A 26,927-nucleotide genomic window follows, 5' to 3' on the forward strand; every position below is an offset into this window, starting at 1 on the left:
CAATCGTGGTTAGTAAAACCATGTGAAACAGATTGCATTCAGTTGGTAATGCTAACAATACAAATTTACTGTCCTCTTTCAGGAGCATATGAAATTTCCAAACCTTTGCATTAATAGTTTACATGATTTTGATCTTCTTTCATTCTGAAATAAATCACCTTGGTCCATTACACTGAGGACATTATGCTGACTGACCCCAGTGAACATGAAATAACAACTGCTCTAGGCTTATTGGCAAAATATTTACATGTCAGAGGGTAGGGAAAACCCAACCAAAATTAAGGCTCTGAAAGTGGGCATATCAGTACTGACCTTAAGGAAATAAAAGTGTGACAAGAGAATGTTATGAATAATTGCATGCCAACAAATTAGATAATCTGGGTAAATGGAAAAATTCCTGGGAATACAAACTACATATATCAACTCAAGAATACATAGAAAATTTCAACAAACTATAATAAATACAGAGATTGAAAGAATAATTGAAATGTTTTGCTAAAGAGAAATACTAGACCAGATTTCTTCATTGGTGAATTCTACTACATATGTGAAAAGGAAATGACAACAATTTCTGTCATACTCTTTCAAAGAAGTCAAGTGGTATCAATTTTTAATTCACTGTTTGAACTTAGGATTACACAGATACCAAACCTGACCAAGACAGCAAAGAAATGAATTTATAGAGAAATGCCTTGTGTGACAATAGAAGCAAAAGTATTAAGAAAATATCAATCCTTTATTCAACTGCATTATCAAAAATTACTCTCTATGACCAAATGTGTTTAATGCCAAGGATCCAAAGGTAGTTCAACATAAGAAAACCAATCAAGGTTAATAAAGCATATAATTATAACAAAGGAAAGAAAAACTTAATTACCTCAATATATGTGGTAAAAGTATTTGACCAATTATACTATTGCTGATGAAAACACTTAGAAAATAAAGAATACAAAGAAACTTTATCAACACAACAAAAGACATTTAAAAAAACCCAATGAGTAATATACTCTTTGGTGATTAACTTTATGGTGATAGACTTAGTGTCATTGATTTAATATCAGTAACAAAACAGGGATGTCAGCCTTCATCATTGTTATTGACTACTATACAGAAAGCAAATAGGCAAGAACAAATAGGCCAGAAAAATTAATGAAAGATATAGAAGTTGGAAAGAGAGAAATAAAGTGATCTGATTTTTCAGACATGGTTGTATATATACATAAATGCTTAAATTATTTGAGCCTCCATTTAGGGCTCTTAGGAGAAGAGTCACTTACTCTGGATATGGATTTACCCTCTTGGGAATATATTCCAAAATAATCCACAAGAAAATTACAGAGCTAATAAAACATTTCAGCAAATGGTGGAGTGCAAATTCAACATAAAAAGGAATTGTGTTTCTGTACACAAGCAATGAATGATCTATAGAAGATATTCAGCAAACAATTCCACTTGGAATAGCATCTAGAAGAATAAAAAATCTAGGAAATATCTAGGACCTCATTAAACAAGTATATAGAAGACTTGCACAATAAAAATTATAAACAATCACTCCTGATAAAAGTTAAAGAAGAGAAATAAATGGAAGACATCCATATTCATGGACTGGAAACTTAATAACTATATGTAAATATTACTCAGGGTAATCTAATTATTCAATGCTCTCCCTATAATAATTGCAGTAAGTGTTTTGCAGAAGTGGAAAATTTGATCTTCAGATCCATACTAAATTGTAATATGCTCTGAATAGTCAAAAACTTTTGAAAAGAACAAACCCAGAGGACCCACACTTCCTGATTTCAAGTTATACCACAAAACTACGGTAATCAGAACAGTGTGGTCCTGATATAAAAATAGATAAATACAAAAATAGAACATATTTGAAAGTCTAGAAATAGACCCACACATTTATGGCCAATTTATTTTTAATGAGGGTTATAAGTACATGCAATGGGAAAAGAATAGTCTTTTCCACAAAGGATGCAATAGAAATTGGATATATACATGCCTAAGAATGAAGTTAGAAACTATTTCAGGATGCATGGATAGTTCAGTAGTAGAATGCTCTCCCTTCATGCGGGAGACCCGGGTTCAATTCCCGGACTATTACCCCTCCCCAAAAAAACAAAAACAAAAAACAGAAATCTACTTGACGCTGAATACAAAAATTTACCAAAATTATGAGTGACATGGGATTCAGTTATTGATTCTTTGGCATGATGCTAACAGCATGAGGAATGAATAAAAATAACAAACTTTGTCATCATGAAAGTGGAGAAGATTTGTGCATCAAAGGATATTTTCAATAAAGTGATAAAGGCAACACACAGAATGGGATAAAACAGTTGCAAACCTTTTATCACATATAGTTTAATATCTAGAATACATAAAATCCTTTTATGATGAAACAACTAAAAGTCAACCCAATACAAAATTAGGCAGAGTTCAAGTACATAATTTTATGAAGAAGAAATGCTAATGGTCAATAAGCATATGAGAAGATGTTTAATAATTTTAACCATTAGGAAAATACAAATCTATACCCCATTGAGATGCCTCCTCACATCCACAAGAATGACTATTACTTTTTAAAAAATGAAAATGTCAATTGTTGGCTAGGATGTAGATAAATGGGGAAATTTATTGTGCTATTGGTGGTAATGTAAAATGGTGTAGCCACTGTGCAAGGGAACATGGAAGTTGCACAAAAAGTTACATATATAGTTGCCACATGATCTGGCAATTCCACTTCTATGTATCCTAAAAAAGTAAGAACAGGATCTCAAAAATATACTCTACATCATTCTTATAGAAACAAATAGGCAAAAAGGTGGAACAACAGATGTGTCTATTAGAAAACCGAATGAATATGCATATGGTATATGCACCATGGACTATCATTTCGGCGATGAAATTTTGAGACATGTTGCAACGTGGAAGGAACTTGAAAACATGCTCTGTGAAATAAGCAAGTTATATAAGGTCAAACATTGCATTATCAGATGATAATGATGAGATGATGAGGAGTAGCAAATTCATAGTGACAAAAAATAGATTAGAGTTTACCAGGGGATGAAAGGAGTTGGGAGAGAGAGCATATGAAAATTGCTAAAAAAAAATTCAGGGGCCTTCCACCAAGTAAAATTTCTAGGTGTCCAGGAGTGTGGGCCATGTTAAGTTATCCCTTCTAAGATAAAGGATAAGCTGTTGAATCAGGCCCCTCCTGCCACCAAAAAAGAGAAATAGTGCCTAGTGGGCCTCTAAATTTGAGGCAACTAATGTGTCATTTGGGTGTGCCACAACAGCTCATTTAAATTAGTGACTCCCACATCTGCTGGTTTTGAGTGGGGATTGGAAAATAGGAAGTTCTGCATTAGGTCCAGTCTGCTATGAAAATTGCTCTACAATATAATCCAGCAGATCCAGTGGTTTTGAAGGGCCAGCATCAAATAGACATGTTGTTTGGAGCCTTTTGCAAGTGCCTAGAGGAAAATCAAGGCAGCCCTACTATCCCTGGAAGATAAATACTGCCCATCATGAACTGAGTGTTGTCTCACATATGAAGCCATTAAATTGTGAGTGAAATACAGCACTCCATCACCCAAAGGAGGTGTTATCTTCTAATCTGTGAGACATGAGATCAAGCCCAAGCAGGCCCATAAATTATATAAGAAAGTAGTCAAAATGCCCATGGCCCCCATCATGCCACATTACCAATTCTCTGCCAGTCTGCAGCTATGGCCTCTCAGAGTTCCCTATGATCAACCGAGTAAGGAAGAGAAAGCAGGAGAATGATTTACTGGCACTTTTGCACCATATGCAATCAGCTCCTGAAAATGAATAGCTGCATATGATTTCCCCTAACTGGGATTTGCTGAATGACAATTCTTGAGGAAAATCTACCCAATGGACAGAATTTCAAGCAGTTCATGTGAATGTTCACTTAGTTTGGAGGAAGACATGATGAGAGATGTGATTGTAAACCATCTCTTGGGTTATAACCAAAGGTTTGGCTGAGTGGTCAGGGATCTGGAAGGAAAGTGATTAGAAAATTGGTGGCACTGAAGTCAAGGGAGAGGCATATGGCTTGAACATTCTGCTTTAGCAAAATGTGTGAAGATATCTGGGACCCATGTGAATGCTCAACAATGCATTACCTCAGCAGAAAAGGAATTGAATTATCAAGTGTCCCATTCTTTGGATATCAGTGAACCTCTTTCCCTAGATTTTTCTCACTGTTCAGTGGGCTCATAAATAAATGGCTGGCTGTAGTGGCAGGGATGGAGCTTATGCCTGGGTCTTAACCACATAGTCATCCATCCACCAAAGCCAGCTTGACAAAAATTGCTACTGAGTGCCCCTTCCTCCAGCAACAAGCATGTGCACTGTGTCCCGGATATGGCCCTATTTCCCAAGGTTATCAGGCCACCTGGTGGCAACTGGCTTACATTGAATCATTTACATCAGAATGTGGTTTTTTTTCATGTTAAGGGAATAGACACTTACTCTGGATATGGATTTTTGTTCTCTGTGTGCAATGTTTCTGCAAAGACTACCACTTCTGGATTTATTGAATATACCTTAAGGTATTCTATACAGCATTGCTTGTGGTCAAGGAACTCAGCTGTGAATTGTGGCAATAGGCCCAGCTCATAAATTACACTGGTCTATTAAGTTTCACTTCATTCTGAAGCAGCTGGTTTGAAATAATGGCAGACTGACTTCAACATGTATGATTCATGTGCTCATAGGCTTATATTTTCACCAAGTAATCTCACAATACAGGTGATGACACTGTATTACATAAGGATATTTCTGATGTATGGCATATAAGCTATCAATCCACTGGGTTAATAAAGAATGTTATAGACCTTTTCCTGCTCAATGTATTATTTAAGAAAATATCATTCTTATTTTTCTGACATGGAAAAATATTGGAATGTATTATGTTTGCTTCAAAAGAGGGGTTGTGTTAATATGCATTTATTTCCTCTCCACATGAACAAATTCTGAATTTTATATGCCAAAAACAAAGGTTTTACTTAAGAAATTTAAGCACCCTTGGCAAAATTTAGAAGAAATGTATTATCATTTCTTCATCATACACATTAGTCATTTAGCCTGATATAGAATTCATAATGTAATATATGACTATGATATAGGTAAATATATGACATAGGTAAATAAATGACTTATTCACCATGATTATTGTTCTTAGTACAGAATTTTCTTTTAAAAATTTCATTATTTAGAAAGTATCACTGATAAGAGATTATTTTCTCTCTAGGAGGGCACAGAGCTGGTGCTTAAGGAAAAGGTTGAAAAGAAATAGGCATTTTGTTTTAAAGGAAAGAATAATAACATCTTTCAATTAATCTAAAAAATTCTTAGGTAAATTGTTCCAGGTAAAATAAATTGGAAGAGAACAATAGTTCCATTTGTTTAAAGAAACCATTATATGTATACTTTGCATTATTTATGCTAAACATTTTATCTGAGCCAAGAAATCATTAACAATTTCTCAGAGATAAAGGAGATAAGGGTGAGGGTGGGGAGTCATGTGATTTTTGCATTGTATTTTCTGAACATATTTTCTGTTTAAGTTCTCTTTCATACACATTTTATGTTTATAGAAAAAGAAGAAATTAGAATTTAAAGTGATAGAAAACAACTACATATCGAGTTGCAGAACTTCAATAAATTAGGGTATTTTTTTAAATAATCATAAACTTTGTGATGATTTGGGCAATTATGCTACACTAAAATGTAATTTGAAAATTATAAAAGGGCAAGTAAAAGTCATATATTTAAATTTTAAGTGGAAAGGGAATTGATAATACATGCAAATATATGTTTCTTGTTGAGGTAAAATGCAGACACTAACAACCAGTTTCATTATATTGTAAAGGATAAACTTAATTTATATTAAGTTATATTTTTAGGGAGATAAAATATTGATGTTTATATTTAAATGATTATGGTTTTGAATTTAGAGAAACATTGTTATATTCTTTTCCTCAAGAAACACTGTCAAGTCAAGTTATGCTCCATTCATTCTTTCCCTAAAAATTATTTATCAGTCTTTCTTTATGTGCCTGCCAGTTGCCAACATCATTAAAACGAACATGTTAAGGAATAATCACAGCTTCCATCTTCAAAGTACTTCATATTGAGACTGTACGTTAAACCATAAACCCTGAATAATAAAATGCAAAAACTGTCAAGTGCCAAAGGACACGTAGACATTACACAATTAGCTTTCACTGAATTCTGAAATCCCCAAAACTCCGCAAGGATCAACAGTGGTCTCACATTTTAAACTTCACCTTCTAGTTAAAAATTGAGCATGAATATTCCAAGAAATACCATAACTGCATGATATGTTTTTATTAGAAACTTTTTAAAATTCAATTTTACTGAGATACATTCACACATCATACACTGCATCCAAAGTATACAATCAATGGCTCACAGTATCATCATATATTTGTACATTTATCACCACAATCAATTTTAGAACATTTTCACTACTCCGCAAAAAGAGATAAAAATTAAAGCAAATGCCCCAAATATCCTGCACTCCTTATCTCCCCCCACATTATTTTGGTTTTTATTTTAATACCCATCTATCCATACACAGATAAAGAGAGTGTGAATCACAAGGTTTTTACAATCACAGAGTCACACAATAAGGGCATATAAATCATTATCAGTGATCAAGGCTACTGATTTACAGTTCAACAATTTCAACTTTTTTCTTCTCACTATTCAATTATTAGAAATTTTAATAATTGGAATTTATAATTGCATATTGCTAACAATTAATTAATTGCACTAGAACTATTTTCCTCTCATCACTAGGCTCCTGGTAATTGGACACTAACAGTTGTATGTTCACTTAATTTTCTGCAAAAAGATCCTTGTAGAGAGAGAAAATGATCTCTATAATCTCACCAATGTGAATGAGTTTGCTCTCATTAAGCTCTCTGATCTCCCCTAGGTGAATTATCCTCTCTGTGGCTTTTGCTGTCACTTATCAGGTCACCTTGGTGGAAAATGGTGTCATTGTCCTTGACATCAGGACTCCCAAAAAGCTGCACTACTTCTTGACAAATTTGTCCCTCTTAGACCTATTCTGCCCATCAGCTACCATTCCCAAGATGCTTAAGAACCTCCTGAATGAGAAGCAAAGCATTCTCATTCTTTTTTGGATGGGCTTTGCAACTTTATTTTTTGGTGGCCCTGACAGGGACTGAGTTCTTCCTTCTCATCGTCATGACTCATAACCACTATGTAGCCATCTGCTTTCCTCTTCATTACCCTCTCATTGTGACCAAGGCATGCTATACCATGCTAATGGCTGGGTCCTGGGCAGAGGGCTTCTCAATTCCCTTTTGCATCTGGTGCTCATTTTCTGCTTGCCATTCTTTAAGTCCAGTTGGGTTAACTGGTACTGTTGTGACATCCTGCCACTGGTGGCCCTCTCTTGTTCTTCTACATATGTGGCAGATATGCTCATTAAACGGTAAAAGATATCTTATGGATCAGTGCCTTTCTGACCAACTTTGTCTCATATCTATATCATATCCACCATCATAAAGATCTCATTAGCTGAAGGGAAGTGCAAAGCCTTCTCACATGTGCTTTCCACCTCCTGTAGTCTATTTGTTTTATGGAACAGTAATATATAGCCATATGTACCCCTCCTCTAATAAACACTTCCCAGTCAGAGACAATCTCATCTCAATGTTGTGTGGTGTTTTCACCCCAATGTTAAACTCCATCATCTACAGCCTGAGAAACATAGAGGCTAAAAGAGCACTAAGAAAGGTTTTATGTTCTAAACAATTTTTACAGATCACATAATAGTGACAAAATTTACTTAGGTGGCATTCCACTGTGATTAAATTCAAAGAAAACTTTGGAAAATTAACAGAAAAAATGTATATCTAGATATCTATCTTTATAGAATACACATACTATGAATATATAGAAATATACACATGTGCACACACATATGTGTAGAGCTATGTCTATGCATACATTTATATCCCTTTCTATCCATAGGGAACATAAAAATTATCTTACAAAATAGGTATTTTTAAGAGAAAAACATAATGGAACTTGTTGATATGTGTGTCATAATGCTACATTAGCGGTAGTAATATTATCACAAGCATAGCACTTCTCATTAGATAGGCCCACCTGACCTGGCACTACAAAGGAGAAACATGTCTCTCTGTGTGAAGGTGATTTATTCCAATTGCACTTTGCAAGGAACTGGAGGAATGTTTCCAAAACCAGTTCAAATTAAGGATGTGGGTTAGAGTTTTTACAGGTAAATGAAAAGGGGTAGAAGTCAAAACTTAAACAATGTCCACTTGATTCATTATTACCAAGTCAGTGATGACATTGGATCTTCATGGAGAAGTCATGAGCAAATGTTTAATCTGTGTTGTCTCAAGCATGTTTCATTGTTCCAGTGTCAGTGGTTAAATGCAGAGTCATCATGATGCATTTCTTAGCTGATCCTCAAGAATGTCAAATTTTTGTCTTTTGAGGAAGAAATCACTGATTCACCTGGGCCAAGGGGTGTTCCTGATGCTATTGTTATCTTATTTTATCTTATTCCTGTAAGCAGATCTGAGAATGCCTAGTTAATGTTCTGGGAAGCAAGTACAAAGAGTACATTGCCAAGCTCAGCTAAGTCAGGTATATTTTGCAGCTATCAATAAATGAACTGCTATGAACTACATAATCTGTTTTAAGCAAATTTCATTCTATAGTCACTGTACTTATATGTCCATATGCACATACATAGCCATACTTATATCTATCTATACCTTTAACCATCTATAGCTATAGCTATATATAGTATATATGATATATAGCTATATCATCTGTATTACCTATAACCTTCTTATTTCTACCCAATGTTATTTGCATTTCTATATCAATTAAACTACATATGGATGTTACTCTTCCTTTATATAAATTGCCTATCAGCTGATCTTCATATGACTCTTTAACTTTATCATTTCAATCTTCCTCTTCTTCCTCTTTCATATGCACTTACTCTGTTTCTCCACTTTTCTACTTTCCCTGTGATCACATCCACATTCATTTCCATTTTTTCCTTTCAAGTAGGGCACTTAAATTTTCTGTATCTTTGATTTTAGATATTGCATTCAAATGACTATATTACTAATATTTTGATATCATCATCATCATGTTCAAAAGTGAAAGTTTCTTCTGCCATACACTCCACACCCCACACCATACACATGTTCTTATTGGATATTCTCTATTTTTTTGTTTCAATTTTTTAAGCTATGCAGATCATTGATGGGCATTTTTTTTTCTTGAAGCTCAGCACTTGCATTCAGCATGAATAGACAGTTATTTCTTCCTGTGGAAAACTAGTGCTCTTATTTGATTTCCTAGTCTTGTCATCTCTAGAAAGTCACTGGTTATATAATTGACAACTTTAAGTCAGTGAAAATGTATAATTTTTCCCAAATATCCCCCAATTTTTTGCATTTCTATTGCTTCCTAAAACTAGTTTGCAATCTGATGATCACATTTATTTGTGTTCTAACAGATGTATTAGTTTTCTAAATGCTGCCAGAATGCAATATATGAGAAATGAAATGGTTTTTATAAAGGGAAAGTAATAATTACAAGTTTACATTTCTAAGCCTATGGAAATTTCCTAAGGCATCCAGGGAAATTTGCCTTAATTCAAGAATGACTGATGCAACTGGAATGCTACTTTTAGCTGGCTAGGCACACTGATCCCTTGCTGGTTGCTTGCTCCTGGGATCCATTGCTTTCAACCTCTCATCCTGTGGGAGTTCTTCATTTTGCTTCTTTGGGCTGACTTTCATCTCTTCACTTCCCTTGGCTCTCTCTGGCTTGGTTAACATCTCATGTCATGTCTGTTGGGCTCTAAGCATCTACAAATATCTGTGCCTCTATTCTCCATGTGTTGATATCTGTGTCAGCTCTCTCTCTCTGTGGGCTGTCATTTCTGATTCTCTCCAAAATGTTTCCTTTTGTATAACTCCAGTGAACTAATCAAAACCCACCTGGAATGGGTGGAGTCACATCTCCATCTAATCAAAGGTCACTTCCACAACTGGGTGTGTCACATCTCCATGGAAATAATCTAATCAAGTTTCCAATTTACAGTGCTGAATCAGGATTAAAAGAAAATCTGTTCCGACAAGATTGAGTCCAGAGTAAAACATGGCTTTTGAGGGGTACAGAATAGATTCAAACTGTCACCACAAGCAATATCCATTATACATTTCCCTAATTTCTATTGATACTTTAGTACCCATTATCTTCTTTCTTCCTTTTAACCACATTCTGTCCTTTCTTTACAACTAACTGCAGTAAACCCAACATTAGTGGAGTGTTCTAAAGTTATTAAAAGATGTACTGTGCTCTCCTCCTCTGATTTTTAGTCATTTTGAAAGTTTTGTGACATAATGGCCTCATCATATGTAGGTCTGCTTCAAAAGCCAGAGGCTCTATGGACTTTCAGATGCCATGCTATGCGATCAAGTATATTTACCAAATCTTAGAAATGTCCCAAGATGTACCTTTAAAAACTTTCCAGAGCTACTCATAGCAGTTGTTTATCAAATATCTGTTATTTAGATTTAAATAGAATGGTAAAATCTGTGTAGACTTGAAGAACTAAATAAAGTAACAATTGTACTTGTTTAATATTTGCTTTAAGCCTTCATTTTATTCCCTATAGGAGAGTTTCTGTATGATATGAAAGAATTAAGTAAAATTCTCACTGTATAAAAAAATCATGGACTTTCTTAAATGAAGTAGAAAATATTTCAAGTATTTGTTTAATAATTCATCAGCAGTTTAAATGATTTTACTACACAAAATAACTGTGATATTGGAGTTATATTTGTATTACATTTACCACTATGAAATCTAAATTCTTTCTTGCCAGAACTGTATGTTTTTCATTAAATCTGATGTAAATTGGGTCTTAATTTGATAAAGATTGGAAGAGATAGTTTCAAAATATTTCTTTAAAAAGGTGTATACTTTGACATGCATATTAAACTAGTTTCCTGTAGAATAATAAAATTGATGAAATTATGGTAATTTCAGTTTCTTTTATTAACAAGAAAAATGTCCTTGAAATAAATAAAAGGGAGGGTATTCTCTCTGGTTCTATGCTGAAATGTTTGGGAAGAACGGTTCAAATTTAATGTCTTAAAATCATCACATATTAATCTGAATGAGATTGGTGGACAGGCTTTCACTGGTCTTGGGTAAAGGGACAATCTAAATCTAGTGATAATAAAACTTTGATGATGGTATTATTTTTCTTAAGGACACCCTGGTTTGCTGTCTTTGAAAAATGTAAGTGATAAATATATCTCTACCTCTCATTTTCCTAAAAGAAGCATTTATTTGAGAGAAACTGTTTAATTGCTTAACAGTTGTGTTCTGAGAAATTTCTGATGAGGTGTGGCTGAGACTTCAGCATCAATGTAAGTGTATGGATTTTCTATCTTAAAATAGGTACCCCATAAAGTTGAAGACATGCCAGTGAGGGTGGATGATTTTGTTGGGTTTGGATAACTAGTACTTGTGTAAATAATTTGGCAACTTACACTAACTACTTTAAAACCAGACTGATAGCAGTCATGGATGAACTAGAAATGACTGGAAACACTGAAGAATTTCTTTTTGTTGGAAGGAAACACAAGGTATTTCCTATTTTAAGAAAAAAATTAAAACTTCTAAGAGGATAGTACTCAGTTATATATTTGAATGTGATTAAAAGAGGACATTTTAGCTTGTATATGTGTTACTAGAATAAACTTTGAAATAATCCATGGAATTGCACAACACAGACAGTGAATCTTATGTTAAACCCATGGACTATAGTCAATAGTACAATTGTAAAAATGTGCTTACATCAACTGTAACAAATGTACCACACTGATGCAAAGTGTTAATAGTAAGTTGGTATATGAGAACTCTGTATTTTATACATAATTTTTATGTAAACTGACAACTCCTTTAATAATTGAAAATATTTGCTGGCAGGGAGATAGGGAATATCAATGACAAAGTGGTATAATTCATTTTTATGCAAAGTTCATATATAAATTCAGTGGCTGCCATGGCTGTTTGGTACATCCTCCCACCCGAATTCCAAGTAAGTATTTAGTATAGGTAAGGGATACTAAAATAAAGACATACATAATTTGGTCAGATGAATTCTTCTGGCCTATCCTATTAAATATATGCATCCCAGGGTCTTGTAATAAATTAGCAATGAAAAAGAGTATAACCAGTATGTTATAGTGTCAATGCTGCTTCTTCATGTTTAATTGGTGTCATTGGGATTTATATGCCAAAAACATAGTAAATTGGCCATAAAAATCTGCCTATATATTTCACAAGTCCAAGTGAGTGATCCAATAGGGAATTATTTAAAACAAAAGGACAGTGGCTTTTTTACTAAGCATATACCTATTGATACATGGGGATACTTTTTTCTATTCCTCTCCACAGGTATTTGTCCCAATGATGAATCAATTGGAGGCCAACCAAGCAATAGACCCTCCAAAAGCTGATGACATATGTCAATAAGTGTAGAGATTTTACTTATCCTATATTTTTATTGGAGTCTGAATTGCTCACACTCTAGGTGGCAAGTAATTTTGGGTTTCTGGCTGACTGCACAGATCTCCCACCAGAGGACATGTATTCAGAGTTATGGTATCTGTTTTTTATTATATCCATGAGTAAACCAGGACACAGATTGAACTAAATGTGAAAAACCTTAAAATAAGGTTGTGCAAGAGACAAGAACTTAGGCAAAAACCTGGATCATGTGAAATGGTTCCCTTGTTACAAATGTCTCATGCATATGTAATGCACTCAGGTAAACTATGATTTGGCCTTGCCTTGGGAGTCTCTGAGTTGAATCTGAAGTTTTATTTATTAATGAAAATGATTTTTACATTCAGAAATATTTGTGATTACTTCTTAGAAGACTTCAGAAAGAGAGTGTCCTTGACAATTGACTAATGGGCATTGTGAATGCTGCTGAGTCTCCCCTATTTAGCTATTTACCATCTTTTCATAAACCAAAAAGATGACAACCCACAAGTGCTAGCCAGTAGTCTGCTTTGACAAATGAGGTAGGAGCAATAAGGTTGTCATGTCTCTGCTCTCATTGCAATTCACTAATCTTGCTTTTCTCAAAAATAATATTCTCTGTACACAAAAGGTCCACATTGTAATATAGGGTGTCGTGTTTCAAATTTACAGATCAAAACCACAGAATCATGTTTACTTCTTTGTTTCACAACCCTCATCTGTGCAATGGTTCCCCAATTGTCCCTATGACCACTCTGGCTCAAGACACCATCATCATATTTGCATTATTGGAATAGCCTCCTTACTCTGTTCCTACCTGGTCATTAACTATTCATTCTTTTTTTATGTGTCAATAGAGTAGCTGACATACCACTACTCCTTTCAGGACAGAACTTCCAATCACAGTCAGAGAAATGACTTATATATTTATCATGAATTACAAGACTTCCATGACCTGGCTTATTTAAAGTCATTCTCTATACCGCATCAACTTTCCCAAACTACTATACTGCCACTGGTCATCTTGCTGTTTTTATTAGTTTCCTAATGCTTCTACTCAAATTATAATTGAGCACTTTGAAATAGCAGGGACTTATTATCCCACAGTTTTGAAGATTATATGTCTGAACTCAAGGTCCCAACAAGGATGTGCTTACTCTGAACGCTTTAAGAGAGGCTCCTTTCCTGTCTCTTCCTAGATTCTGGTGGTTACTGGCAGTCCTGAGTGTTCACTGGCTTGTGGTAGCATAAATTCAGTCTCTGTCTGTGTCTTCATAAAATCTTTTCCACATTTCCCTCTTAAGAAGACACCAGTCATTTTGAATCAAGTTCCTCTGTTATCCAGGTTTGCTTTACCTTGATTAATTCCATCTTCCATGACCTTATTTCCAAATAAGGTCATGTTCATGGGACTCTCTATGTTGGGATTTAAATATATATTTTTTGGGGACACAATTCAACCCATATCACTAATTTTCAAGCATGCTAAGTGACCTTCTCCCTGAGCTCTTTGACAATGAACAGTTCTTCATCCTGGGATACTTTTTCCCACAATCTCCCATAGATCACTTCCTTCCTCCAGATCTCATTTCCAATATCATCTTCTCAGTGATCCAATCTTGGTCAATATTTTAATTCCATACTTTCTGTCCCTTTTCCTAATCTTATTTATTTTTTTATCCTTGGCATTTACCTTTATCCAAAACACTTTCTACTTCCCTTAACTACTGTGTTGGTTTGAGAGTTGTATGTGCCCCAGAAAAGTCATGCTTTAATCCTGATTCAATCTTGTAAGAGCAGTATTTCTAGTAATTCTGAATCAATACTGTTGGTTGGAAAACTTTGATTATATTATCTCCATAGAGATGCAGTATGTCCAATTGTGGGTGTAACATTTTATTAGATGGAGATGTGACTCCACACATTCCAGGAAGGTATTGATTGGTTTACTGGAATACATTAAAAGGGAAACATTTTGGAGACAATCAGAAATGACAGAAATGCAGAAACTTCAGAAATGACAGAAGCCTCAGGACTGACAGAAACTTTACAGCAGAACAGACACAGTTGCGAACACATGGAGAACAAAGACATGGATATTTGGAGATGCTTGGAGGGAGCCCAGCATATATTGTCATGGGATTTTAAACAAACCAGAACATGGAAAAATCCAAGGAAAGACAAGAGAGTAAAACCAGCCCTGGAAAAGCAAAGTGAGAAACCCCAAAGTAATAGAGATTGAAAGCAATAGAACCCAGGAGCAAGGGCTCAGCAGATACCAGCCACAGGACTACCCAGATGATAGTGGAGTTCTTGGATCATTGGCCTTTCATGAGTGAAGGTAACCTCTTGTTTGGACACTTTTACTTCCTTAGAACTGTAAACCTGTAATGTATTAAATTCCCCTTTTCAAAAAACCATTTCAATTCTGGAATACTACATTCTGACAGTTTGCAAACTAATAAAGTTACTATATATATCATCTATTCCACTAGACTATAAATTCGTAGAACAGGAATTTTGTTTTTATCCTGCAGTCATATCTGTAAAAATTAACACATTTCCCCACACACATTTGACCCTCAGTAAATATCTGTAAACTCAATAAAATAATGGATGAAGTCATAATTTGAGGGTATGAGTCTTTTGGGCAGATCATAAAACTTCCACTGTGACCACTTCAACAGCAACAAGTACACATGTAGCCAGGGTCTAGGCAGTGGAGGCAGCAATGGCTGCAACAGCAAATGTGTCAGCCATCAAGACAAAGAACAGGTTAGAAAGGTTGCGGGGCCAAGTGAAAAGGTTTGCACTGAGTAGGCAGGAATGGCGCTTTCAAGGGAAAGACTGACTATCAAGGATTTGGGAATGCTGAGTGACAAGAGATATGATGCTCTCTCCTGGGCATTAGCTATCATAGTAGAGGTCATTAAGTGAAGGAGTTGACACTTGGCATGTGACAAAAGGGAAGAGGAAGTGATTTCCAACATCTCTGGCTCCATAGCACAAAAAATGAGGTTTTTTGGTAGCAGGAAGCCAGAAGAATGGAACTATCTTCCATTCTCTGTAAAGGGAGAAAGGGGCAAGATAACTTTATCTGACTATTACAATCAACCTCAAACAGGACCTCTTTCTTTATTAGTAAGCCTTCTGTCTTTTCCTCACCACCTGGACCTGAGAACACTAGGAATCAGCTCCACAGTCCCAAGAACATTCCATCTTAGTAGTCATTAAATTCATTGACTGTTTATTGGCTTAGTGGGTAATTCTAATGAGTGAACTTTGAGTTGTTCAGTACCCCCTTAGGTGTCCTGTTTGTGAGGGAACTTTGTTCAGTGTACTTAGCTAAATTGGGTTTCATCTACCTACACAATGTCTGTACCACCATTTCTGATACAATCAAAATTCCTCTCGATTAAGGAAATCTTTCCTCATGAAGTTTTTTTGAAATGACTTCACAGAATATTAATTTGATAGATATGGCACTCCAGAGTACTGCTATCCCACAGAATATTTGATAAAACAGTATACAAATGCAAAACCATCTCCTCCCAAATTAAAAAAACTGTTGAATGGTTGCAGTAACTGAGAAAAATCTGAACAAAATTAGGGTAGGAAAATCTCATGACGTCCTTGCCTGCCTTTCCCTCTCACCAACACCAAATCAACCTGCACTACACTGTGGGTCCCTGCTCCAGCTATGCAGGGAGCACAGGAATGCCTATGTGCATAATGGGATGCCTGTTTATCCCTGCCAATATATTTATCTAGTAGCAATATGAAAGATTATACCAGGAAAGTCCTCTCAGGCTAACCTTCCTAGAATTCACCATAATCAGAAACAGCTTGCTCAGAGTTTAAGCAGTATAAGTAATGGCTAAGTCAAGATAGCCTGGAGCAAAATGCTACCTCTTTAGTTCAAACAACAGAGCACAGAGGAGGAGATTTAATTTGTATCATAGGGAGAAGAGGGGGCACTCAAATTCTTATAAATGCAGGAATTCATAAAAGCATAGTAAAGTACAAGCTTAGGAAAGGATGTAAGCTCAATAAAGACAGAGAAGACCCTGCCCTTCTCATTCATCTCAAGTTTATCTTGATAGGAGTGCTAAACTTTGAAAGAGGGAAAAAGCAAGGCAAAACAAGTTTGCAAAGACTGTGAAATGTATTTTTGGCTTTTGTTCATTTGTTTTTCATAGCTCCTAGCACTTAAGGAAATCTCTGTCATATCACTTGTTGGATGCAAACCTAAGAAACAGACAACTCATGTACTAAATCTGAATTAATACAATAAAATATTCACATGTACAGTAGGAAGCAAAATATTGCAAACCAAAAAATGAAAGAGAAAGTGATAGCCCATCTAAAAGAAAAAGGCAAAAATCCAGAAACTATCAATAAAGAATATAAGCTTTATGACATTGCAGACAAAGACTTGAAAAAAGTAATCCTCAATGTGCTCAAGTAGATAAAAGATAGCAGAGAGAAATCACTAAAGAATATCAAGAAAGTGATGAATGAAAAGTATGAGAATCTCAGAAAAGAGAAGGTAATTTTAACAAGCAGACAAAGAGAAATTTAGGGTCACAATAACTGAAATGAAAAATTCCTTAGAGGTTACTTAATTTTTCTACTCTAATGACAATTGTAATTTACAAACAATTTAATTATTCATAACAAAACATTTTATGTTTCTGCATAAAGGGTACAATTTTAGGAATGAGCTTCCTGTGAGTAACAATTAATTAACATTATAAACATTGTCAAAATACAAAAAAGTATTAAAATAGAAAAAAATATGTTACTAAAGACCGTAACTAAAATATGCTTCTATAACTCTCTGGAGAATATTACAATTTTAGAAATTGGGTTTTAATTGCCTAACAAAGAGATATAGAATCTTTATTTTTGGGAAAAATCAGTTTTGTAAAGCTACCAATTCTGTGCAAAATTGTCAATAAATTCAATGCAATTCAGTTTATTAAAATTTTAACAGTTGCTGAGATTTTGGTTTCTAACTCCTTCAATACAAGAAACCAGTTATCTTTATAGAATTGGTTGATTCCAGGGATGTGTGGGAAATAAAAGATAATCCTGAAGCATCTTTTGCTACTAGAATGTAAGATTGTGAAAAAATGAAGAAAAGTTAAAATTGAGATATTTGTGCATGTCCAAATGGTAAAAGAGACAATATAACAGAGTTCTCTATGGTAATTATGAGCAACAAAATAAATAATAATAGTATTTGATTATTACACAAAGAATAAAATAAATATATGAGTTGATACTGAAATGTATAAAGAAGGAAAAAAGCAAATAAATATCACAACTTTTTCTCAAAGAATTTCAATAGTGAAATGAAGGATTGCAGAAACAGAAATAATTTCCACAACAAGGTACACCAATGGATGGAAAAAAATGGCAAACATTGAGACAGAAACAGATATTTGCATAGTTCCAAAGTAAACGTGGCACAAAATATTTAGTAATTACAAAGAGTTAAAACATATCTTTCCAGTGGAGAATATGGTAGACACTATTTCAGACAAATGATCAAGGTTATAATCACCAGTCAGAAGTCATATTAATAACACATACCCTGTAATAAATTCAAAGAGAACAGCACATCACCTTTCAGATGGCCTCCCCAATAATATATTACCTCAATCTAATCATGAGAAAAATGCCAGAAAGACATATATCAAGGACATTCTACAGAATTACTTATGAGCACTCTTGCAAATGTATCTAGGTTATACAAGACTAGGAAAGATCAAAATTGTCAAGCTGGAGGAGACCCAAGAGACATAATCATATGCAGTGTGGTATCCTGAATGGGAAGGAGCAGAAAAAGCACAGCTGGAGAAAAAACTAGTAAAGTTTTGAGAAAATGTGCAGTTCAGATAACTGTATGGTAACAGTGTTACTTTCTTAGTATGGATCATTTTTTCCCACGGTTATGTAAGAAATTAACATAAAGGGAAGCTTGTGAAAGGTACATGGAGACAGAAATTTAATTTGAATCTTTTCTGCCAGTTAAAAATTACCTTAAAATTATTGGAGAAGCTTGCAAGCTAATCATAAAATTATTAAGTCAAACCTAAAGACCATAACTAAAGAAGGTAAGTTTGAATGGTATTAAGGACTAGTGGAGTGGATAACCCTACCTGATTTGAAGACTTCCTGTTGCATTTATATTAAACATAGTAATTTATAGAATTGTTCCAATAGGCATTATAAATAAGTAGTAGGAGGGCAACTCATATCCTAGCTAGTACTAGAACACTATGAGATCAAAATGGAGAGAACTTTAACTCTGTACATCAAAGAATGTGCATAAAATTCCAGCATATGTAATTTTAAATGGAAAAAGAAAATATAAACATGAGAAAACATTTATGAACATGTTGGAGTGAAAAGTTTATTAGAATTGATTTACTTACAAGATTTTTTAAATAAAAGTAAAATATAATCAATATTTATATTTAGCAAAATACAGATAACTTTAATTGGTAATATTGTTGCCCAACTGAATTCAAACAAGATGACAACCATGACACCTTATTATATGGCAAATGAAGAGGATATCACAGATTGTTAGAAATCCACAGAGTAAGCCAGAAGAAGTCAGATAAACCAGGACACCATGCATAACTGGACACCCATGCATAACTGGAACTGATGTGGGTGTCCAGTTCTGCTGTGCCTATCCTCCAGAAGTTGGTAGCTAGGTGCATAAAATATGAGAATCAGTGAGTTGTGAGAATGGTGATTTTTATTGTGAATACACAGCAAATTGACTCCTAGAAATAACAAAATTCTAGAGAAATGTTCCCATAAGTAGGCAAAGTCAAACACACAAATGTGCTCAAAGTTATAGTGCTTTGCAATATTCCTGTCTTGGAATTTCCTCATCAAATTTTGAAATCATATTTATACTGCATGCATAAAAATGTGCTTGATTGTTTCCTTATTTTACTATTGAAAGACAAAAATGTGCCACAGTACAAGTGCAAGAACAATGTCATAGAAGGAGTATGACTAATAAAAAAATCCCACCTTGTGGAAGGAAGGAACAAATCTGGGAGGACTTGACAATTGAGGTGAACTGTGAATTATTGCATCATTGGGTGCTGGAGTGAATAAATGAATCTTGTCTAATATTTTGAACTTCAGAACATGTGTTGTTGTCAGGCAAGACCATGCTTTTTTGAAATGCAGGGGTAAGAACAGAAACCAGGGAAATAAGGTGGGTGTTTTACAAGAGTTCAGATAAAAGAGTTTGGATTAAAGAGAGATGAAATAAAAGAAGGAACTCATTTTTGAGTCACTGCCAAGGTTCTGTATCTGACTAGGTTTAGGGGAGGAGGTACAATGGGAAGGTAAGTATGTGTCCAAACTATTTGAGGAACAGAATTGATTTTATTTTCAAAACAAGAACTGAAAATAAGAAATAGACTCATTCAATCATTCCACAAATATTAGCTCATATCCATTTTGTAATAGGAATTGTGAAGAAGTTAATATATGATTTGTATATTTTATCATATCTATTTAGGATATATGGAATTCATATCTGTGTGTGTTCTAGCTTGCTAGCTGCCAGAATGCAATATACCAGAAATGGAATAACTTTTAAAATGAGGAATTTAATAAGTTGCTAGTTTACAGTTCTAAGGCTGAGAAAATCTCCCAGTTAAAGCAAGCCTATAAAAATGTCCAGTCTAAGGTATCCAGGGAAATGTACCTTGATTCAGGAAGGCAAATGAAGTTCAGGGCTTCTCTCTCAAGTGGAAAGGCACATGGTGGACACACTCAGAGTTTCTCTCTCATCTGAAAGGACACATGGTGAACACGGCATCACCTGCTAGCTTCTTCTCCTGGCTTCCTGTTTCATGAAGCTCCCTGGGAAGCATTTTCCTTCTTCATCTCCAAATGTCGCTGGCTGGTGGATTCTACTTCTCTTGGCTGTGTTGTTTTGCTCTGCTTTCTCTAAATCTCTCATTCTCCAAAATATTTCCTCTTTTATAGGACTTCAGAAACTAGTTAAGACCCACCCAAATGGGTGGAGACACCCCTCTAACTATTCCATCTTAACAACCACTCATGATTAAATCTCATCTCCAGGGAGATTATCTAATTACAGTTTCAAACATATAGTATTGAATGATTAGAATAAATGGCTGCCTTTACAAAATGAGATTGGGATTTAAACATGGCTTTTCTAGAGTACATACATAATTTCAAACCAGAACAGTGCCTTAGAAAGATGTTCAGTATATTTGTTTCAATGAAAAATATTTCATATCTTACAATTTAAAAATTGTTCATCAGAAAAATGTTAATTGATTTAAACCCATCCAAAACTCTACTTCTAAAATATCAGCAGGGTTGATGTTTAATTCATATGAAATTTCTAATTAAGTTCATTATAAAGGTCTGGATATGGATTGTGGTGTGGTAGCACATTATTGTGAGTATAATTAATATCATCAAATTATATAGGTGATTGTGGTTAAAAGGATAAACCTTAGGGCTTATATGTTGTCAGAATAAAAAATTCAAAGAGAAAACATAGGACTGTGTAACACATGAACCCATTGTAAACCACAGGCTATAGTTAGTGGTACAAGTACAAGAAGCACTTTTGTGAATTGTAACAAATGTACAACACCAAACAAGGTGTTAATAAGAGGGCGTTATATGGGAAAAATATACCTAACAAGTATGGATGATAGTTAACATTGCTATTTAAACAATCTTTCAAAAATTGTAACAAAGATAAATTCTGTTTAAAAATAATCTAATTCAAAATGGTGCTTTTCAATTGTAATAAATGTTTCACACCAATGCAAGATGGCAGTGGGGTGTTGCATGGGAATCCTGTATTTTGTGTATGATTTTTTTATAAACCCACATTTTTCCTAATATGGTTTTAAAATTTGATATCTACTTCCTTTTTAAAAACACAGATATGTTCACACACCAATTTTGATGTTACTTATGAATATGCATATGCTTGTATATTTAAATAAAATACTTGGGATCCTATAGATCTTAACCTAAATTATTAATGATAAATTACTCTCACCATAACATTTTATTAAATATATTATGTCTTTCCTTCATATTTTTATGTCCTCTCACAATTTTTATCAACTTAACTTGCCCTGGTAGTGATTTAAATGATTTCCATTTTCATTCAGATATAGTACCTGAAGGAAATCTGTTACTAAAATATATGTCAATCATACCATTTTGGTTTTTGTATGTACCTTCAGTGATGTTCTACATGGAAAATCATTATCCTTAATTTGGATTTATTTTTGTATTTTAACATAGTCTCATATTTTTGTTATTTATGAATTTAGTGCCTTCATACATCTGTGTTTATCTTCAATAGTCCAAGATGTGAGAAAAAATCTTTAAATATCTTTCCCTGCTTCACTGATTTATGATTATATCTTTACCTGAAATATATCTTATATGTTAACCCTGTTACTGTTGAATAGTATTAGACTTGAACTACCCTACCAGAGCCATGTTGTTATCATTATATTATAGGATCTTTATTACCTTGTGAATACATGCTATACATACTCCTATTTAGAAATTGTTTTTCTAAACATTGTAATTTTCTTTATTGATTTTTTGTATGCATTTTTCACAATGTTGGCCACATTCCAAAATATCCCATTTGTATAAAAATAACAATTTCATCACCATTGTAACATGATTTATGGAAGATCTTCTATCATAGGATTTGTCCTACATTTGTATCTGTCTCATGATATAATTTTTAAATGTTATTTATTTAAGATTGAGATTACACAATTTTTTAGTGTTGAGTCTATACAAATTTGAATGCTAAACACCTGGAATATGCCCACTTATTTATGACAGAGAATCAGAAGAGACCATTGAGGATTGGCATCATAGATGGGATGGAGAGGTGATTTCAGATATTGGGCAGTGACCAGAGATATTAAACAGAGCCAGAACTCTCAAATAACATTGAGTCCTCAAGTCTCTGCTAATGCTGTATAATAAAGTGCAAAATCTCAAATACAGAAATTCATTCCTTTAGCTTAAATAAAACCTGTGTAATTTTGAAAGTCTTCTGTAAAGTAAATGTCTTCCACAGAAAGTCTAAGGCTGTGTGAAACATCTTCAATATTGCTATACCTTTGTGGGGTCTAAGTTCACCTTGTAAAAATGAGGGCCTTAGGGTTGGTGTGTGTGGGTCATGAAAAGAATTTGAAGCATCTTCCAAGCCAACTGCTTCAGGGCATTCATTTGCAGCTTCCTCTGTTGAAACAGGATTAATCACTCTAAAATTAATTCCCTCAGGTGGAGGTTGGGTGGACAACTGCTCAGGGCATGCAGAAGGTGGGGTGGTTATGTCCTCGGGGTAAAGACTATTACAGGTTTATTTAGAAAAGACTTAACATGACCTAGGGTTTCAACCTCTCCATGGCCATGATTATCAATCCTTATGTCACTATCCCCTTTTTCAGGGTCCCACTCCTTCCCAATCAATGCCTTCACTTTAATGGCAGACACCATGCAAGATTGAGATTTCAGTTTAAGTTGTAAAGTAACTACTCTAACAGTGAGATTGAGTCTGATTTTCAGAGATCTGAAGCCTGCTGGCAACTCTGATGATCATCAATGAACTCTCAGGAGAGTCTTATTGGACAACCATGGGAATGGAAGAGTCCAAAATTCATAAGGCAGGCTGTGAAGCTGACAGCTCTAATGAAGTGACTGGATGAACTCCATAGGAGAGACTCACTGTCATTCATTGCTGCAGAAGATACTCCTCTTCACTGATTACAAATGTAGTCAGCTGTGGATGCAGCCAAAGTGATCATGATTTAAGTCCATTAAATGTCCTCTAGCAAAAGCCAGTGCTTGCCTGACCAGACAACTGGACACCACCACCTGGCCAAAGTTGACACATGAACCTGACCATGATAGGAGTCATCCTGCATACTGTAGAATGTGTAGCAATATCCCTGGTTTCTACCCAGGGGATGTACAAGCAAGACCACCATATTAGGATGACGATGACAAGAAATATGAGAACAAAAAATGTGCAAAGTATCACTAGTAACAATGAGGGTTCAGGATGGATGGACCACATATGGGTTCAGACATGTTAGGAGCTCATCAATGACATAAAACAGTATTTAGCAGGCATATTAGTCAGGGTTCTGTAGAGAAACAAAGTCAGCAGGAGATATCTGTAAATATAACATTTATAAAAGTGTCTCGCACAACTGTGGGGATTTAAGAGTTCAAAATCTGTAAGGGCAAGCTGTGAGCTGGCAGCTCCAATGAAGTTTCTCAGTGAACTCTCAGGAGAGGCTGCTGGGCAACTATTGGGATGTAACAGTACAAGATCCATAGGGCAGGCCACAAGCTGCCACCTCCAATGAAAGTCCTCAACAAACTCTGAGAAGAGGCTGGCTGGCTGAAGCAGAAAAAGTGATGATCTCTTCTGAATCTTCCTTAAAAGCCTTCTGTTGATTAGATTAAGCATCACTCATTGCAGAAGACACTCCCCTTATCTGATTTCAAATGCACATGCAATCAGCTGGGATACAGCCAACAAGGTCATGCTTTAAGACCATGAAATGTCCTTGCAACAGATAGGATAGCACTTGTGCAACCAGACAACTGGGCAGCACTACTTGGTCAAGTTGACACATGAATCTGACCGTGACAGCAGTTTACCAATATGCACTGAGGAAAGGCTCTTCTGGAATGAAGGAAGCTCTTGAGCAAAAGCCCTACTTGGATGAAACATTAAGTAATTGCATAAGGACAGAGTGTGGTGGGAATAGTTGTGGTTATTATGACATGGTGTGGTGCCAAGAAGAGGCTTCAGTGCCAGATAGCAGGAAAGCACTGTAGGTTTCTGAGCTGGAACAGCCCTGAGTGGTCCTTCTAGAGAACATTCTCACTTCCAAGAAAGGAGAGATTAAGAAACCTCTTTGGGTTATGACAAAGATGGGAAGGAGGAGATGGAAAGAGACAAGAGAAAACAACAATGTCAAGGATCATCTCCTCTGACCCCCAGAGTGAATGCATTTCTGTAAATGCTATGGGGACAGATAACACAGACATTGCAAAACAATAACTGTAAAATCCAGATAATGTGAATAAAAGTATTAATTGTACATTTTTAAAAATTGTTCATGCATCTTTGAAATCTTTCAAAATAAAATGGTGGAAAGAGTCCACTTAAAAATGAGTATGGGACTTCCGGAGAAGATGGCGGCTTAGTAAGACGTGCGGGTCTTAGTTCCTCCTCCAGAAAAGCAACTAAAGAAACAGAAACAATACGAAAGAGCTCCCAGAGTCACGACAGAGACCAAAAAGACAGCGTACCCCATTCTGGAACAGCTGAACGGGCAGGGAAAATCTGCTGCGGTGAGATACCCGAGGGGCGCGCGTTTTCCCGGCCGGGGCGGCTGGCGACTGGGGTCCCCTCCACGCACGTGGCTCCCCGGTCTGACTGGGAATGTTGGATAGCGGGGCCTTCCCGTCACGCTTGGCGTTTCAGGCCAGCTGGGCAATTAGGACCGGCACTCTCCCAAGCCGCGGCCAGCAACCCCCGCCTCCACGCACGGTTTCCTGGGCCGACTGCCGTGCAGACAGATGAGCGCCACGAGCGCCACCTACTGGGCAGGAAAAGAAAAACAGAGCCCAGAGATTTCACAGAAAAACCTTTCAACCAGCTGGGTCCCACACCCAGGGAAATCTGATCAAATGCCCAGACACCAGCAGAAAATAATGGATGACGCTCGGAAAATTGAAGATATGGCCCAGTCAAAGGAACAAACCAATACTTCAAATGAGATACAGGAGCTGAGACAACTAATGCTGAATATACGAACAGAAATGGAAAAACTCTTCAAAAACCAAATCAATAAATTGAGGGAGGACATGAAGAAGACATGGGCTGAACAAAAAGAAGAAATAGAAAATCTGAAAAAACAAATCACAGAACTTATGGGAGTGAAGGGCAAAGAAGAAAAAATGGAAAAAACAATGGATACCTACAATGGTAGATCTAAAGAGACAGAAGCTACAATTAGTGAACTGGAGGATGGAACATCTGAATTCCAAAAAGAAACAGAAACTATAGGGAAAAGAATGGAAAAACTTGAGCAGGGGATCAGGGAACTGAAAGACAATATGAAGCGCACAAATATACGTGTTGTGGGTGTCCCAGAAGGAGAAGAAGGGAAAAGGAGGAGAAAAACTAATGGAAGAAATTATCACTGAAAATTTCCCAACTCTTATGAAAGACCTAAATTTGCAGATCCAAGAAGTGCAGCGCACCCCAAAGAGAATAGACCCAAATAGGCGTTCTCCAAGACACTTACTAGTTAGAATGTCAGAGGTCAAAGAGAAAGAGAGGATCTTGAAAGCAGCAAGAGAAAAACAATCTGTCACATACAAGGGAAACCCAATAAGACTATGTGTAGATTTCTCAGCAGAAACCATGGAAGCTAGAAGACAGTGGGATGATATATTTAAATTACTAAAAGAGAAAAACTGCCAACCAAGACTCCTATATCCAGCAAAATTATCCTTCAAAAATGAAGGAGAAATTAAAACATTTATAGACAAAAAGTCACTGAGAGAATTTGTGACCAAGAGACCAGCTCTGCAAGAAATACTAAAGGGAGCACTAGAGTCAGATACAAAAAGACAGAAGAGAGAGGTATGGAGTAAAGTGTAGAAAGAAGGAAAATCAGATATGATATATATAATACAAAAGCCAAAATGGTAGAGGAAAATATCCAAACAGTAATAATACTAAAAGTTAATGGACTGAATTTCCCAATCAAAAGACACAGACTGGCAGAATGGATTATGACCCAGCAATACCACTGCTAGGTATCTACTCAAAGGACTTAAGGGCAAAGACAAAAGGGCAAAAACACACCAGTGTTTATAGCAGCATTATCTACAATTGCAAAGAGATGGAAACAGCCAAAATGTTCATCAACAGACGAGTGGCTAAACAAACTGTGGCGTATACCTACGATGGAATATTATGCAGCTTTAAGACAGACTAAACTTATGAAGCATGTAGTAACATGGATGGACCTAGAGAACATTATGCTGAGTGAGTCTAGCCCAAAACTAAAGGACAAATACTGTATGGTCCCACTGATGTGAACCGACATTCGAGAATCAGCTTGGAATATATCATTGGTAACAGAGACCAGCAGGAGTTAGAAACAGGGTAAGATAAT

General features: G+C 35.5%; 1 long non-coding RNA gene across 1 annotated transcript in view; it reads right to left on the reverse strand.

The window, feature by feature from the left end:
- Positions 1 to 18,148: 18,148 nt before the first annotated feature.
- LOC143672688 (uncharacterized) overlaps positions 18,149 to 26,927 on the reverse strand; it is a 47,069-nt gene continuing 38,290 nt past the window's right edge. The window contains exon 3 of the long non-coding RNA XR_013169945.1: positions 18,149 to 18,250. This is a non-coding gene — a long non-coding RNA (uncharacterized LOC143672688). The remainder of the gene's footprint in view (positions 18,251 to 26,927) is intronic.

The sequence above is a fragment of the Tamandua tetradactyla genome (genome assembly GCF_023851605.1).
Source record: "Tamandua tetradactyla isolate mTamTet1 chromosome 1 unlocalized genomic scaffold, mTamTet1.pri SUPER_1_unloc_1, whole genome shotgun sequence".
Classification (NCBI taxonomy): Eukaryota; Metazoa; Chordata; class Mammalia; order Pilosa; family Myrmecophagidae; genus Tamandua; species Tamandua tetradactyla.